Below are 17,274 nucleotides of genomic sequence, written 5' to 3' on the forward strand. Positions count from 1 at the left end.
AACCCGAGAATCAAACCTGACCTAACATGGTTGATGGAGCGTAGCGAGATGGAGTCAGGATGCCTCTCCAGACCCTGGCCCATCTATATCTCCTGAATCCTGGGACCCTACCCTCCAGGCGGAGCCCCCTGCCTGTCCGCGTGCGTCCTCGTGGCCACAGATCTTGAATGTCCCCCAGGAGGAACCCTGGTTACCACTGCACACACTGCAACCTGGGGTGCCCGGCCAGCGTTAGGGGGTGATGTGCGGGAAAGAAGGGTGCAGGGCATAGTACCGAGCCAGGGCGCAGCCGCCTCCTCCCTCGGGATTTTCCATGCCGGCTCGCGCAGGCCCGAGAGAAGCTAGCGCGCTTTGTCTCCCGCCCGGCTCCCGGCGTGATTCCGCGGAAGCTCTCCGCGCCGCGCCCGTAGCCCCCCCTCCCTTAGCCGCGCCCCCAGCCCAGCGGGTGGCGCAGGCCCGCCAGTGCGGAGACCACCGCTTTGTCTTAACGAGGATGCCTGGGCCGAGCGCAAAAGCCCTGTTCGCGAAGCTGCCGCCGCGCGCCCTGGAAGCAGGTTTCGGTAGCCGGATCTGGGGCGCGCCCCGCGTGGAGCCGAGCAGTCCCGAAGGTCTGGAGGCTCAGGGGGCGTCTGCCTGGAGCTTCGTAGGGCTAGAGAGGGGACCCGCCCCGTCCCGCCCCGCACGTGCCCATCTGCGTCTGGCTCCCTGCCGCGGTGCAGGAGCCGGGTCGCCGGGCGGGGCGGGACTGAGCGGGACAGGGAGGGTCTTATCGACTTGGGCCCCTGACCTGGATCCAGGTAGAGAGGGCCTGAGAGGTAAGGTTCAAGTAGGGGGAGGTCGGGTGGATTCCCAGCACCCTTCTTACTTTCCCCCACCGCACATCCACACCCAGGCCACTCAGACCTTAGGCGCGGGGCCCCGAGCATGGAGGACCCCAAGAATCCGTCAGTGCCTTCCTGTGCCAGCGACTTCAAGTACTGTGGGGAAGGGTCTCCCCGGCTCTAGTTCCTCACGTCCCAATCCCCTCCCCCAATAACCGAGGCGGGTCCAAGTGGGAGGGGGAAGAGTCCCATCTCCATCTCCATCCCGTTTCTCCTCTTCACAAAAACCTAGGCTTCGGGAGAGGGGTGGGCACGGAAAGGATCTTCCTGACATCGCAAACAGCCCCTCCTCAATAAGCCCAGGAGGGTCTGAGCAGAGAAGGAGCAGTTTCCCGGTGTCATCCATCACATCCAGACCCCCTTTGTAACCTCAAGCAGTACAGGTGTTATGGGGAAGGGTCCCCCTGCCTCTGAACCTTTCATCCCATAACACTCCCTCCCATCCTCAATAATCCAAGCAGCCTCGTTTTCAGGCACAAGGGTGGGGGAAGGCTGCAACCTCCCCAACGCCCCCTCAGTAGAGACGGGGGGAGTTCCCCCAGCCTTTGCCCCTCACACTCGAGAATCCCCTCTACCATAGAACAAAAACTAACGCAAGCTGCTCCGACTTCAGGTGACAGGCCACAGAGAGGCCCGCAAGGAGTCAGTCAGCAGCTCTCCGGGACAGATGGTCTTGAGGGCGGTGAGGAGAGGTCCCATCAACTCCCCAGGCCCCCTCATCTCAGTTCATTCCGTCCCCAATAAAACAAAAGAGAATCCAGCAGCACCGACCTCAAAGAGGAGGGAGGGCTGTCAGCGCTCGGCAGCGCAACGAGCTCCTCTGCGCTCCTCACTGCCCCGGCTTTCCCGCGGTGGCTCTCGCGGTGACGGCGGCGGCGGTGGCGGCGGCGGAGACCGCGGCTCTCGCGTCGGGAGCCTCCCTCGGACTCAGCACCTGGAGCGGCGAACAGCTCCGCGCCTCATTCCGCTGACTCCGCCTCCCCTGCGCGGCCGTAGCCAATGGAGATCCTGGCCACGCCCAGAAGGCCGCCCATTGGGGGCGCCTTCTCCACTCTCTTCGGCCCAGCCGGCGGGTTTCTCTAGCTTTTCGTCAAGACCGCATGCCCTAGAGACTGTCGGAGTTTTTGTACTGCCTTCTGGAACTCGTAGTCCTTTAAGGACGGGAAAGGGGCTTATGCCGCGGGCAGGTTACCGGGGGTGGACTGCATTTCCCAGGGTGCATGAAGAAACCGAGGCGCTGAGGAGGGCGGGAGGACTGTTTCCATAGCAAAGGCGGCTGGTTGGGGCTGGCTGACTGAGAAATGGGGCAGGCCGCGGGACCCTCGGATTGTGCGTGACTACCGGCAGCCTCTTGGGAGGCCGTTTCGATTTTTTTTTTTTTTTTTTTTTTTTTTTGTCCTCGGCACCCTCCACGGGACTCTGGGCCTCAGTTTTCCTACCTGAGAAGAAGGGTGTGGAGCCGTCCCCCTGCCCACAGTCCGCGGTGATGGGGCAAACCGAGGTCGAGCCGCTCTGGTTTGCCCAGCAAAGGTGAGAGAGGACGGAGGAGACCTGTGGCTTGAGAGTGTGGCATTCTGAACTTTATCGCTTTAGTTTTGTCTCGAACTTATAGAGGAGTGCTTTACTTTGGTCATATCCCTTGAGCCGTCAAGGTCTTATCCAGTCTTCCCATCCAGGATTCTGGCCTCCTTACGCCATCCCTGATACGGCAACATTTCCCCCAGAGTAGCCAGAGGGCGCTACTCCTTCTCATTATCTATGGAATTAAGCCCACACTCCTCTGAACATTGCTCTAAAGGCCCTTCTAAATCTGGTCTCCACCTTGTTCTTGCGACACTCTGAACTTCTTTTGGTGGCTGGGAAGTCTTAACCACCCGTTTTCTCTCACTCTGGTGGTTCCCTCCACCCTTGTACTCAGCTAACCCCTCACACTCTTCAAGCCCCAGCCTAGACGTTGCGTCTTCTGTGAAGCCTTCCTAGATGTCTGGCTCCATATTAGGTATTCCACCTTGCGTATGAGCAGCACCCTCTACTTCCCCTATTCCATTTGTGTGCTTATGTATCCATCTTCCACATGATAAGATCCACAGAACAGGGGCCATGTCTATATTATTCATAGGTATAAGCCAGTGCCTATAGTGTCTGACACATAGTAGGTTCTCTGAGATATTTGTTGAGTTGAAAATGAATTGAACACTAATTGAATTTTACTCACACCTCCGTGCTCTTAATTTCCTAAGGTTGTGTATTTTCCATTGCTGAAAACGTTCAACTAGAGGAATGCCACCCTCATGACAAAATGTTTGTCATTCATATAATGGATTGGAATTTTGCCTGAGTGCTTTGAGAGTCCTTAGAATCCTATGACACTAGGGAATGATAGATTCATGCTGATCATTACTTGGAAGTCTTGTCAGTTCTCCACTAAAGGTCATCAGTTCTTCATGTTCCCCTATTTCTAGCTGTTTGCCCTTCTTTCTGTGCCTAAATTCCCTACCTCCCACTCCCTTTCTGGGAAAGATCTTCTGCCCCTGTCAGTTGTGAAGCAATGACAGTCTGAGATGCCTGCCCTTCTTTCAGTCTCTGCCAGCATCATAGGGCCCTGGTGGTGATGTCCCACCTTGCTAGTTTGCCTTTTTTTTTTTTTTTTCCTGAATCTTTTCCCACTCAGGGCTCTGGTGTTGGCCAGATGGTCCAATTAATCCCACACATGCTTCATATGTCACCCCACCAGACTTTTGGGTGTATTTCAGCTAAAGCATTCTTGGGAGAATGCCTTAATATATGGGTATAATTAATTCATGGCCAAAGAAATAACCAGGGGGACTGTTACCCTGAACCTGTTTCAAACCCAAGAGACAGATCCTGAGAAAAAGCAACGCTGTCATCCTTGAGTTGATGATATCCACGGAGGGAAGGCTAGGATGGGGGAATGAGTAAAATGGGTTGCATTCGGGGAGGAAATAACAGGACCCTCTAAGAGGCATGGCAGAGGGACTTTGATCCAGACCAAACCATAAGGGAAGGCCACTGGAGCTGGATAAACAAATGGGGCCTCATTACTGAAGATGAGAAAACTATAAGGAGGGGGAAGAAATAGGATTTGTGCTGACACAGAGTGCCTAGTTCTCTGGATGCAGTGAGAGCAGAGGTTTTTGGAAAAGTAGGTGGGGGAAGACTAGGCCACAGGATGGGCATCAACAGAGCATTGGCAGAGTTATCAACAGAAGGTTAACAAAGAATGCTGCATAGAGCCACAGCTGAAACTCCGGAGGTCAGCGTAGCCTTAAGTTGTAGGGCTACTTTTCAGGAAATCGTTGCAAATAGTGAAAACCAGGGTTCCGTGATTCTCCCGGAAAGCAGGGACTAAAATAGCATCATCCACATGGTCAAGTGAAGTCAGAAAATCTGGATTCTAATTCTGACTTTGCCTCCAATTCGATGTGTGACCCTGGGCTGGACCTGTTTCTTCAGTTGTAAAATGGTATTTATTGGTTTTAGGGAGCAGCTAATAGGGTAAAGGTGGGGGGATTCAAACTTGCGCAAACTACATTATCAGATCTGCAGTTTGCTTATTTGACAATGTTTTAATAGATAAATGAGATGCCTTATGTAAAGCACTTCACAAATATTAAGCACTTAATAAAATGTTCTTCATCTTGGATTATCAGAAATTGGTTTGACTGTGAATAAACAAGCAGGAGGTGGTGTCCTGGCTAATCTGGGTTCAAATTTCCGTTCTCTCTCTTACTAGTGGTATGATTTTGGTCAGGTGTATGCTCAATATATTTGTTTTGCCATTTTTTAGGGGTGGTTTTAGAAAATAGAAGCCTAAGAGAATGGAATTCTAGCTACTTAGAACCTAGGGTTACAAAGGATTTTAGGGGAACATTGAGCTAGACTCCTACCATGTTAAAGGGGAAAAAAAGTTCTCAGTGAAGTTCCATAGGTCTTCTGATTAAGTATTGTGGGGATTAACCAGAATGTTGAATCTCAGACATGGGGTTGGATTAACCAGGGCTGGGTTTTGAAGAAACTAGTATACTAGGCTAAGGAATATAACTTTATTCTAAAGATGAAGATTTTTAGGGAGACATGTATTCTGAAAAGTCTGAGGCCTGTGTGGAAAATGGTCAGGAGAAGATGAGGCTGGAATGTAGGTCAGAAGCTGCTGCAGTGATCCAGCACAGCATCTATGAAGATAGAAAAGAGAGGGTAGATCTGAGATGTGTTAGGGAGGTAAATATTCAAAGGATTTTGTGAGTGATGAGTTGAGGGCCTGGAGGAGAATGGTGTGTTAAGGATGATGCCTGGATGTCTGCCTTGGAAAACTTGGTGGACGGATGGTGGTACTTTCCCCTGAGGTGAGGAATAGTAAAGGAGCAGGTGGGTTTGAAATGAGTGGGAGACAACCAGGTGAGATGTCCAGTAGGTTTGGCTTGGGAAAATGCCTTAATATTTGGGAATTCATGTCCAAAGAAGAAATAGCTAGAGGGACTATTACCCTAAAACTAATTCAAACCAAGAGAAACAGATCCTGAGAGCCTATCATACTTGAGAGATCTGATCTGGAAAAAAGAGTCATAAGTTAACAAGTTAGGAGTACATACATCATAATCAAAACCATGGGAATGGATAAAATCCTTCACCAGAGAGAGTCAAAGAGAAAACGAAAATCCTTTGGGAAATACCAATGTAGACAACTCTTAGAAATGGTTTTGAAGGGGAGGAGGGAGAAAACCAGAAAGGATGTAGAGTTGAGAGACAATTTGGTTTAAGTTGAGAGAGGTTAGGGCATTTAAAAATGCTGATGGGGAAAAGCCAGTAGAGGGACATTTGAGGATAAAGGAAAGAGAAGGGTGGAAGGATGGAGTGAGGTCAACAAGATGGTAGAAGGTGGTAGAGTTCAGACTCAGCCTCAGGCAGGAGGAGGGCCTACTTTTCATTTAAGATGGGAGGGGAAAAAGGAAGGAGGAGTTGGAGATGCAAGTAGGTTGGTAGGTCAGTAGGTACCAGGTGGTTGGGAGATGGGCTCAGGAAATGGAGGCAGTTCATACCCAGTGGCCATTACTCTTATGTGATGTCAGAGGCAAGGATATCTGCTCAGTGTGAGGGAATTGGATGGAATGGAAAGCTTGGAAAAAGAGTGAAAACATTCAAGATAGCTGCTGTGGAAAAGAGGACGGAAAGCTAATAGCAGCCCACACGCACCACAGGGCAGTAGTGAGGGCTTGCTGTGGTTGAAAGGCATGGGTTTATGGGGCACTAATTTGTAGGGTTCGAGGCTTTCTTCAGCATCCTATCAACGATGAGATAGGCATGGGAAAGGCTATTGGTGAGGCTGTTCCAGGGCTGGGCTTTGCTGGACAAAGGAGACCAGAAAGCAAGGAAGTTGGAGATGTTGACAAAAGAGGTAGGAGTGCTGGGCCACTAAGAGGAAGGAGGTGAAGCCAGGATGGAGTGGGCAGAGGGGTGGAGGTGGAGGGGTGGAGTTCTTAGTATAGTAAGAAGAATGATGTGATGGGTGGGAGGGAAGAGCAGGGAGGGTAGGCAGTGCTGATCAGAGGTAAAGGAAGTCTGGTCAGGGGCAATGGCAGGGTGACTGGAGAGGACAGAGGAGGTCATGGGAAGGCATTGAAAGGCAATTTTGTAGGTCATTGGCAGGTCACTCATAAAGATGGCTGCTTTGATGGAGAGAGGAATCCTGGTAGTTCTGTGTCAAAATATATAGTAAGTGAGAAGTTAACAGATGGTAAGAAGGAGGGATAGGGTGCAGAAACCTCTGACATGAGTGACACAGAAATCAAGATGTTGGAGAGCTAAGAAGAAGCCCTCTCACTCTCATAAGAGCCATGACTTTCTTATACATTTTCATAGAGGTATCATCTCAACATGATCAGTTTTATACATACCTAAAAGGCAGGATGTCTAGGAATAAACTTAATGAAACCGAAAAACAATTCTAGATTTCATGGTGAAGTTGTATCAACCAAGTTCAATGTAGTGTTTCCTGCAGTTTATATTTTGGTGTAGTTTGTAGATTTAAGTATGTGCATATCAACTAGAAAATGTGTTTTAAAAATTTTGCAAATTTCATTTCTTAGCAACGATTTGTTTTCTCAGTTTAGAACATAAATTAGAGAACTTGTGTTGATTTTTTTTCAAATGTAGAGTTTAGAGCTTAATTCATGCCTTTGAAATGCCATGAATTTGAAATGCAGCCATTTTCCTTTCTGCATCCTTGAAAAGGATTACAAGGATTTTATTAGTTTTTCAGATAATCTTGCCAGCACATACAGACTTTCCACAAGGGCCTCCTATCAGTAATGTTGGGTTGTGAGTGATGCTGTAGGAGTGCTGTATGTGAGCTATGTAAGACAAGTCAAGTAAGCAGCCAACTTTAAGATTTTCCCAACAGAGACACCTGGATGGCTCAGTCAGTTAAGCCTCCGACTTTGGCTCGGGTCATGATCTCGGAGTTCGTGGGTTGGAGCCCCCCATCGGGCTCTTCACTGACAGCTCAGAGACTGGAGCCTACTTCAGATTCTGTGTCTCCCTTTCTCTCTACCCCTCCCCCACTTGTACTCTGTGTGTCTCTCTCTCAAAAATAAATAAACATTATGGGGAGCCTGGGTGGCTCAGTCGGTTGAGCGTCCGACTTCAGCTCAGGTCACGATCTCGCGGTCCGTGAGTTCAAGCCCCGCATCGGGCTCTGGGCTGATGGCTCAGAGCCTGGAGCCTGCTTCCGATTCTGTGTCTCCCTCTCTCTCTGCCCCTCCCCCGTTCATGCTCTGTCTCTCTCTGTCCCAAAAATAAATAAACGCAAAAAAAAATTAAAAAAAATAATAATAAATAAATAAATAAACATTAAAAGATTAAAAAAAAAAAAAAAGATTTTCCCAGAAGCAGCTCAGTTTACAATTATGGGACTTGGAATAGAATATGAAATTGCATCTAAATGTTAATTGAGAAAAATGATTTTTCATAGTTTTTAAAGAAAAATGACAAAATCGCTGCATTGCTATGAACAATCTTTGTCTTAAAAAACCCAACGTTATTTAAAAATATTTTTGTATGGTTAATGTCTTTGTAATCTTGAAGTAGTTTTGCTATTACAGACCCTGAGAATAGTGGGGGGGTGCTCAGAAAGTATTTTGTAAATCATTTCATGAATGTTATGATAATTTGTTCTTTGTTTGAAATACTTCCTTTTATCTTAAACTCTCATAAAGTATTCTTGTAAAAAGAATGATTCTTTCTAAACGTAAGTCAAATCACATCACACCTCTGCTCAAACTCCCAGTGGCTTCTTTGTCTCACTGAAAGCAAACATACTCTGACTCCTGTAGCATCTCTGCCTTGTCTCCTAGTACCCCGTGTTTCAGCACATTGATCTCCTTGCTGTTCCTTGAGTGTACCAAGTACACTCCGGCCTCAGGGCCCTTGCACTTGCTGTTTCCTTTGCTTGGAGGCTCTTTTCCTATATATCCTCATGGACACCCATATGAAATGACAGCCTTTCCTCTCCTAACACTCTCTATCCCCCATTCTGCTTTTTTTTTCCCTTCCTCCAATAGCACTTATCACCATCTGACATATTATACATTCTCTTATCTGTTTATTTTCAATCTCTCTCCCACTCTCACACCTCCAGTTAACCCACTAACATAAACTACCCATTAGGGTAGAGACTGTCTGTTTTTTTGTTTTTGTTTTTGTTTTTACTGTTGTATTCACAGCATGTGGCACAGCACCTGATATATAATAGATACTCAGTAAGACATGTTGAATAAATAAGAATAACACATCATCCCTAGTATGTAACCCAAACATCTTATTTAAAAATTCTTTCCACATTACACTCTACATGTAGGACACATGTATATATAGTCTTTCATATTCTGGAAATCATAGTTTAGATATAATTTTGAGTTCTGCTTTTTTTTTTTAATATAACATGTAATAAGCATTTTCTCTTGCTAAGATTGAATTCATTTGTTCAGTTGTTCATTCACTCATTCGTTCAACAAATATTTAATGAACTATTTCTGTGTTTCAGACAGAGCTGGATCTATAGTAGTAAACAGGATGCAGGACTTGCCCTCAAGGAACAAAGATTCTTTATAAACACCATCTGTAATTATTGCCTAATATTCCATCAAAACTATACTATATTTAATCTCTTCCCTATTTAAGGCTTACTGTTTATTATTAATAATGATGTAATGAGTACTTCCAAGTCAATAGCAATTATCCTTTAAACTGTTCCTTAAGGTAAATTCCCAAGTGAACAGTTATTGAGTTGAAGGATTAAAAATAATTTTGGTGTTTTGATATTACTTGCCATGTCGATTTCCAAAAAAGTGGTACCCACTTTATCCAGTCACCGGCACAAATTCCAATTTTATCCCAGCCTCTCCAGCATTAGACATTTCTTTTTGTTTTGGCTGATGTAAAGTATAAAATGATTCTTCTTTGTATTTTTGCATATAATTGATGTCTAGTAAAAGTGCCCATTTTTTGTTTTCTTTTTTTTCTTATCTTTTCGTCATTGGTTAATTCACTAGGTCCCTAGGAGGTTCTTGGAGGGCCATTGTCCTAACTTGTGGGTCATGCCTGCCCTTTTAACACACATCAGAGGCTTATAGCATCTTAGAGTTGGAAGAGATTGTGTTTATCATCTAGTTCAACTGAAATTTCTAGTAGATGGCTCTCTAGCCTCTGTTGGCAAATCCCTGGCAATAGAGACTCACAACCTCATGGGGAAGTCTATCTTGTTTTTGCCAGGTTCTACAGGTACTGAGGTGGCAGCTCATCCCTGTGGTTCCCGTGTGGCCCCAGTTCTGCCCTCTGAAGCTCAGAGCCCACGTACCAGATGTTACGGAACCTCTTTACCTTGGCTGCCCCTCTCTGCAAGTATGTGGCCAGACTAGAATGTTCAAGCCCGGGTAAGTCCAGCAGGCCTAGAACCCAAGATGCTGTCCCACCCATAAATCTGCAGTGGTATATCAGCCACCTCTTCAGCTGGGTTCATATGAAGTTTAAGATTAGATGAGATTCTGAGACCTTCTTTAAGTGACCTGTAGCCAGGTCACACACTTCTGCAGTTGATCTTTTTTTTTTTAATTTTTTTTTTTAACGTTTATTTATTTTTGAGACGGAGAGAGGCAGAGCATGAACAGGGGAGGGGCAGAGAGAGAGGGAGACACAGAATCCGAAACAGGCTCCAGGCTCTGAGCTGTCAGCACAGAGCCCGACGCGGGGCTCAAACTCATGGACTGTGAGATCATGACCTGAGCCGAAGTCCGACGCTTAACCGACCAAGCCACCCAGGCGCCCCATGCAGTTGATCTTTTAAACCTGAAAACAAAACTTTGCTTTTCTCCCTGTTTTATATCAATATATCAGTAGAGAAGCTGCTCTGGTCACACTCCTGCTGTCTAAAATGGGGATAACAAGGGGCGCCTGGGTGGCTCAGTCGGTTAAGTGTCCAACTTCAGTTTAGGTCATGATCTCGCAGTTCGTGGGTTCAAGGCCCACGTCAGGCTCTGTGCTGACAGCTCAGAGCCTGGAGCCTGCTTCAGATTCTGTGTCTCCTTCTTTATCTACTCCTCCCCCATGCACGCGTGTGTGTGCTCTCTCTCTCTCCAAAATAAATAAACATTAAAAAATAAATAAAATGGGGAAAATAGGAGTCATTCTGACAACTTCATGTGTTAGTGTGATGATTGAGTACAATGCAAAGTTGAACATTTGTCACCCATTTTGGTTGCCTAGCAACTGAGCCTCCTTCCTATGCTTGAGGAATCCTATGCCTCATGAGGTGGAGCCATCTTCCTTTACAGCTAGGGCGTGGACATTGGCTTGAGGCTCAGGCTCCTCCAGTCAGACAGGCCCCCTTCCTCCTGCTACACCTCACCAATTTTGAATTGGAAGCCAATGACGGCAAAGGAGCAGCGTCTATTTTTAGTGACTTGATGGGTACAATCTCAGTTTAAGTGGTAGCAGTTTTCCCGGCAGCATCCAGTATGAGGGTGTCTGTGGTGTAGGTGGCAGGGATGGTATCCTGCCATTCCAGACTCAGTGGTCACAGTCATGTGTTCTTAGACCGCTGTTGAGTTGGGGTTTAGGGCATTGTTTCTGACTGCGTGCTTCCAAGCCTGATTTTCTACCTTCTTGGAAATTTTGTGAGCTACTTACTCACTATCTTTTAATTTATGTCCTTTGCTGTGCACATTAGCCAAAGTTAGTTACTTTTGCTTACAACTAAAAATCCTAATCAGTACATACAGGATATGAAAAGTGTATTGGAAAGCGCTAAGCACCACACACGTACAAGACATTATTGTAGTGGGTGTGAGGGGAGTGGGGGAGATAGGCCTGAACTCTACCTGCTGAGAGTTCAGACAGGCCTAGGCATGCCTGGAAAGCTGGCCAGTGGGAGGGTATGATGGCAGGAACTTGTGGCCTGTACCTTGGCTCAACAGTAAGGCTGCCCACTGACCCTAAGGCATTGGTATGGGGATGGCAGCTGCCAGAGGTCCTGCTGGGCACACGTAAGTAGATTGGCTGCTTGCTGTCTCCTGCCCTTGGACTGTTACCAACAGCCAGGGCCAGGAGGTAGGGCTGGGCTGTAAAGCAAGTCTCTTGGGGTTGGACAGCTGCCCTTGGAGTGTCCTCACTGGGGTGGAAGAAGAATCCTGTCTGAATATCTGCCCCCTCCCCGCCCCCACCCCCCCCACGCCCCAATCACAAGAGGGATTATGACTGGGTTGGGGTCCTGTCCTGTGCTACCTTTAGGCTGCCCTTCATCCCACTGAGCTACAACTTGGCTTTCCAGCCCAGCTTGGCCATGCCTCCAGAGTCCTGCCTTGCAGGCTGCCATCTGCATCTATCAGTTCTGGTGTCCCAGAGTGGGGCTCAGGCTGGCACTGCTGCTCTGTTCAGATGTAGGCTCTTGGGATCTTTGTGACATTGAGGATAGCCTCCCTGGGGACTTTCTGTCTTGAACCCCTGATGCCTTTCAAATCAGCCCTGTTGGGTGTGTGTATGGGTGGTGGTGCTCTTGCTTTAGGGCATTCCCTGATTAGTCAGGGGTCATGTCCTGGGCTCAGACCATGGTCATATCCAAAATGTGGTAGCATCAAGCATTGTTGAGAGGAATCCTCGTAGGGAGTTGTAGGTTCTATCCCTGCTATAGCCACGGATTTTGTGATGTTAACATCACAACTACCAAATTTTAATCATTTTGCCAAATATGAATGTATATAATATTATTTTGATATCAAAACAAATAGAATAAAATCTACCATAAAAACAGCATAGAATAGGGGCGCCTGGGTGGCTCATTCAGTTAAGCAACCAACAGACTTTTGCTCAGGTCATGATCTCACGGTTCATGAGTTTGAGCCCCGCATTGGGTGAGCATGAACCCCACTTCGGGTGAGCTCTGCTTCTCTTGCTTTCTCTTATTAATCTTCACCATAATCCCATGAACTAGGTACTGTTTTATTTTATTTTATTTTGTTTTATTTTATTTTATTTTATTTTATTTTATTTTATTTTATTTTATATTTTTTAAAGATTTGTTTTTAAGTAATCTCTACACCCAACATGGGTCTTGAACTTATAACCCTGAAAACAAGAGTTGCATGCTCTACTGACTCTACATGGCTCTACTGAGCCAGCCAGGTGCCCGGAACTAGGTACCGTTTTAATTCCCATTTTACAGGGGCACCTGGGTGGCTCAGTTGGTTGAGCGTCCGACTTTGGCTTAGGTCATGATCTCGCAATCTGTGAGTTCGAGCCCCGCGTCTGGCTCTGTGCTGACAGCTCAGAGTCTGGAGCCTGTTTCAGATTCTGTGTCTCCCTCCCTCCCCCTTCCCCCACTCATGCTCTGTCTCTGAATCTGTCTCTCTCTGTTAAAAATAAATAAACATTAAAAAAAAATTAATTCCCATTTTACAGACAAGGAAACTGAGGCCTATAGAGGTTCTAAGACTAGCCCAAGGTCACACAGCCAGTAAATGGGAGAGATGTGCCAGCCATCCACTGTCAAAGCCTGAGTACTGCCCTTCCTACTGCCCATTCTACTGTGGAACATCTCTGGCTATTGAAATGCTTTCTCTCACATAAAGCTAAAAATCTCCTTCTCACTAAGTTAGTACCATTTCTGTTTCTGCTTATGCCAGTAGCCCACCATGGCAGTCCCAACATCCCAGGTTGAGGTATCTCAACCTTTTAGCTCAGTTCTCTACTCCAGTCATACCTGGGGACACTTTAGCTTCTTCTGGGAATATCTGAACCATTTTGTATCCACTAAATCCTAAGACATTCACTGTAGTAGGAAGGTTATGGTTGGGTAGCTCACCAATTTTCTAGTTACTTTGACTCCAAAGGTACTGGCATGCAGTCTGTCCCACTCCTGGCAGAGTTATGGCAAGAAACAGTAAACCTAGCCACACTTAGGAAGGACTTGGTAGGGGGATACCGGGTGACTCGGTTGGTTGAGTGCTCGACTTTGGCTCAGGTCATGATCTCACAGTTTAAGAGTTTGAGCCCAGCATTGGGTTCTCTTGCTGTCAGGACAGAGCCTGCTTTGGATCTGCAGTCCTCCTCTCTCTCTGCCCCTCCCCTGCTTGCATGCACTCTCTCTCAAAAACAGACAAACAAATAAACAAACAAGTAAATAAGGACTTGGTAGAAATTTCTCTTTCTCTAAGTAAAATGGCAATAAAACAGTCAAAACAGTACAAACAGTATTAAAACTGTGCTAAAGATTGTTTTGCTGCATGGGAATCTTCTGCTTCTCTGGCCAGAAGGCAAGCTTCATGAGGGTGGGAATTTTTGCTAGTTTTGTTTCCTGTTGTATCCCCAGTGCCTAGAACTATGTATGCCTGGAGCATAGTAAATATTCAAATATTTGTTAAGTGAATTACTAGAATTAGGGGTGCCTGGGTGGCTCAGTCGGTTAAACATCCAACTTCGGCTCAGGTCACGATTGCACAGTCTGTGGGTTCATGCCCCACATTGGGCTCCGTGCTGATAGCTCAGAGCCTGGAGTCTACTTCGGATTCAGTGTCTCCCTCTCTTTGCCCCTCCCCTGCTCACACTCTTTCTCTCTCTCTCAAAAAAAATAAATAAAAGCATTAAAAAAAATTACTAGAATTAAATGAATCCTTGTCTGTAAAAAGGGAATTAAAATCTACATCTGGTGTTACTTCCTTGGGTTACTAAGTTGTTTTGGAGAATAATGTGATCTCCCAAGACCATGGCTTTGAATTTCTTCTTCCATTACTTCACCAGCAATTTTTCTAGTTTTGTTGTGATTTTGATCCATAGGAAGATAACCTTAACTGTATGTAAAGTACAGTGAATAAATAATCCTATTTTAAAAACAATTTCATTTAGGAGTACCTGGGTGGCTCAATCAGTTAAGGAACTGACTCTGGATTTTGGCTCAGGCCATAGTCTCTTAGGTTCATAAGTTCAAGCCCTATATTGGGCTCTGCTTTGGCAGCGTGGAGCCTACGTGGGATTCTTTCTCTGTGTCCCTCCCCTGCTCATGCTCTTTCTCTCTCTCAAAATAAATAAATAAACTTTTAAAAATCTTTCATTTGTTCTTGTAAACCTAAGGATAAACCAGAAATTGGTTTAGCTTGGTAAAGGGCAATATGCAGGAATTACTGGATTTCTTTTTTTTTTTTTCTTCCCCCTATTCTTTTTTTTTTAATTTATTTAAATCCAAGTTAGTCAACATCTAGTGTAATAATGATTTCAGAAGTAGAATTTAGTGATCCATCACTTACATACAACACCCAGTGCTCATCCTAAGTGCCTTCAGGAATTATTGGATTTCTCGTATCTTATCTTTCGGAAAAACGTTCTGTGACTTTCTGCTTTGAATGTTGAGCTTAAATTCAGAACGTAAAATCATTAAGAAAGAGCTAAGTGAGAAGATTGCTGGTTCTTACATTTTTCTCATTGTTTATACACAAATATTACATGCTCATTGTTAAAAATAAAAAAATATGGGTAAGCAAAATGATGAATATAGAAATCACTTCTAGTCCTATCACTCAGAGGTGATCACTGTCACCATTTCTCTGTTTCTATCAAATACTGAAATTAGTTAACATGGTGATAGATTGAGGGAAGGAGCTACATTTTTCTGATGAGAAAGTAAACACAGGAGATCTGGTTTCCAGCCCAGGTCAACCTGTGTTAAGAGCAGCAACAGATGTGAGTCCAGCAAGACACAGGTAACAAATAGATAGGGTCACTCCGGTTCACACCCCAGAATCTGACCTTAGAAGGTGACCCAAGAAGTAGCAGAAGGCTAGAATGGGAGGGAGTAAGGAAAACAACTTTGAATTGGCTGAACATCCTAGATGTGACAAATTTCACAAAGTTTTCCTAGAATTGGGAGTGTCTTTTCATGAGAATTGAGGATAATCTTGGAAGAATCTGCCCCGATTTTTGCTCGCAAGTCAGAAAGACAGACTGTGCAAGCGAGGCTGTCGGGACAGTGAGGGTGGTGAGCCCGAGGACTCACTGTGTAATTGTTTGGTTTGTCTTCTGGGCCAGTTTGCTTCTACACTGATTTCCTAGGAAGGGGCCGTGTCACTTCTGATTCATATCTTACAGCAGGAAAAGGTGGAGATCTGTGTGAATCGGACCTGAGGTCATATCCTTGGGCATCTTAGGATCTTCAAGCTGCCGTGAATGGGATCCCTGGGAAGTCCAGGGCATGGGCCTAATGACTTATGTTTTTCTTTCAAATTTAATACAAAATTTGCATTCTCCTCCATAATATTTGTCTTAGTGTTAAAATCACATTTTAAAAACTTTAAATGAAGTTGATATTCCGGGGTGTTAGATGTATAGACACTCTATGTAAATGTTGGTTGAATGAATGAATGTTGTTCATCTCAATATCCAGGGTGCTCCAGGTCATGGCAAGTCTGAAAAGTCCACTGGGCTGGGAGGTAAAGAAATTAATACTTAATTGGGCATCACCTATATGCCACGTAAGTTTCCAGGTGTTTTACCTATGTAGTCCCAGTTTCATCCTCATGACCTTACAAGAATCCCTATTTTATAGGCAAGTAACTGGAGAATCAGAGAAATTAGGTAAGTTTCTCAAGGTCTGGAATGGGGCAGGATCAAGTTGAAAATCCTGGTCTATCTGGGCCTCTGCTCTCTCCATACACCCTGTGGCCACCTGAGGCCAGTTTACCCATCAATTTCTTAGAGACTTCATGGGCAATGTGGCCCACTGCTATGTCCTGGGAGCATGAAAGAAACACCATATTCTATCTTCCTGGTACTGAAGGCTGAAAGAGCAGGGGTCACAGGACTTGACTGTGGGCAGAAGAAGGCAGTACCTCTGGGGGTCTGGAGCACATCCCCTCATTCCTGAACAGGCCAAGTGAGAGTACACTGGGATGCTCCATGAGAAAAAAGGCTCACTTGCTATGTTATTTTAGGATAACAACCATTCAGGGTCGTTGTTGGCATTTTTAACAGGTTTAATCTTTTGAACTTTGTTCCTACTTTGTTATGGCTCAGGTTCAAGTTTCACTGGCTCCTCTCAGCCATGAGTTGAATGCCCCTGGTTGAGGGACCCACACCATGGCTTTGTGGAACTCTCCAAAAGCACAAATTACAAGGTTCCAGATTATTCACAGATGTCCGGAGGTGGTTGTTAACATGATTATTCAGTGAAGGCATTGCGGTCCCTGAAGCAGAAGTGGCCATTTTACCTTCCAGGGAGAGCCCATAGTGTCTTTCTTCTCCTTAGGTTAAGCTCACAGCACCCTCTACTCTTTCTTCTAAAACTCCTTCCCTAGGGCCCAGGGCAGGCAGATATGTGTCAGGTAGATAGGGCACTTGAATCCTGGAGAGCTAGATTCCTTATAGGTGGTTGAAAAAAGTAAATACAGTATGAACCCACTGTATACAGGTTAGAGAAGGAGCTGGAAGACATATTCTTACATATTAACTAGCTGCCAGTTTTCCTTCTACCTATCTGTAGTTTAAAATTTTCCTGTCATTAACATGAGTTATTTTTCTCAAAAGAAAAAAGAAATTCTCTCTCTCTCTCTCTCTGCCCCTCTCCTGCTCTGGCGCTCTCTTTCTCTCTTTCAAAATAAATAAACATTAAAATAAGGAACTATAGGGCGCCTGGGTGACTCAGTCATTAACCATCTGACTTTGGCTCAGATCATGATCTTATGGTTTATGAGTTTGAGTCCCACATGAGGTGAGCTTGAGCCCCACTTCAGGTGACCTCGAGCCCCACTTTGGGTGAACATGAGCCCCACTCTGGGTAAGCCCTGCTTCTCTCACTCTACCGCTTGTGGGATTCTCTCCCTCTCTCCCTCTCTCTCTC

The 17,274-nt window shown here is 45.7% G+C and overlaps 1 long non-coding RNA gene across 1 annotated transcript in view; it reads left to right on the plus strand.

The window, feature by feature from the left end:
- Nucleotides 1-2,019: 2,019 nt before the first annotated feature.
- The window catches only part of LOC102953037, a 53,114-nt gene continuing 37,859 nt past the window's right edge, over nucleotides 2,020-17,274 (plus strand). The window contains exons 1-2 of the long non-coding RNA XR_446094.2: nucleotides 2,020-2,411; nucleotides 9,669-9,829. This is a non-coding gene — a long non-coding RNA (uncharacterized LOC102953037). The remainder of the gene's footprint in view (nucleotides 2,412-9,668; nucleotides 9,830-17,274) is intronic.

The sequence above is a fragment of the Panthera tigris genome, chromosome E2 (assembly GCF_018350195.1).
Source record: "Panthera tigris isolate Pti1 chromosome E2, P.tigris_Pti1_mat1.1, whole genome shotgun sequence".
Classification (NCBI taxonomy): Eukaryota; Metazoa; Chordata; class Mammalia; order Carnivora; family Felidae; genus Panthera; species Panthera tigris.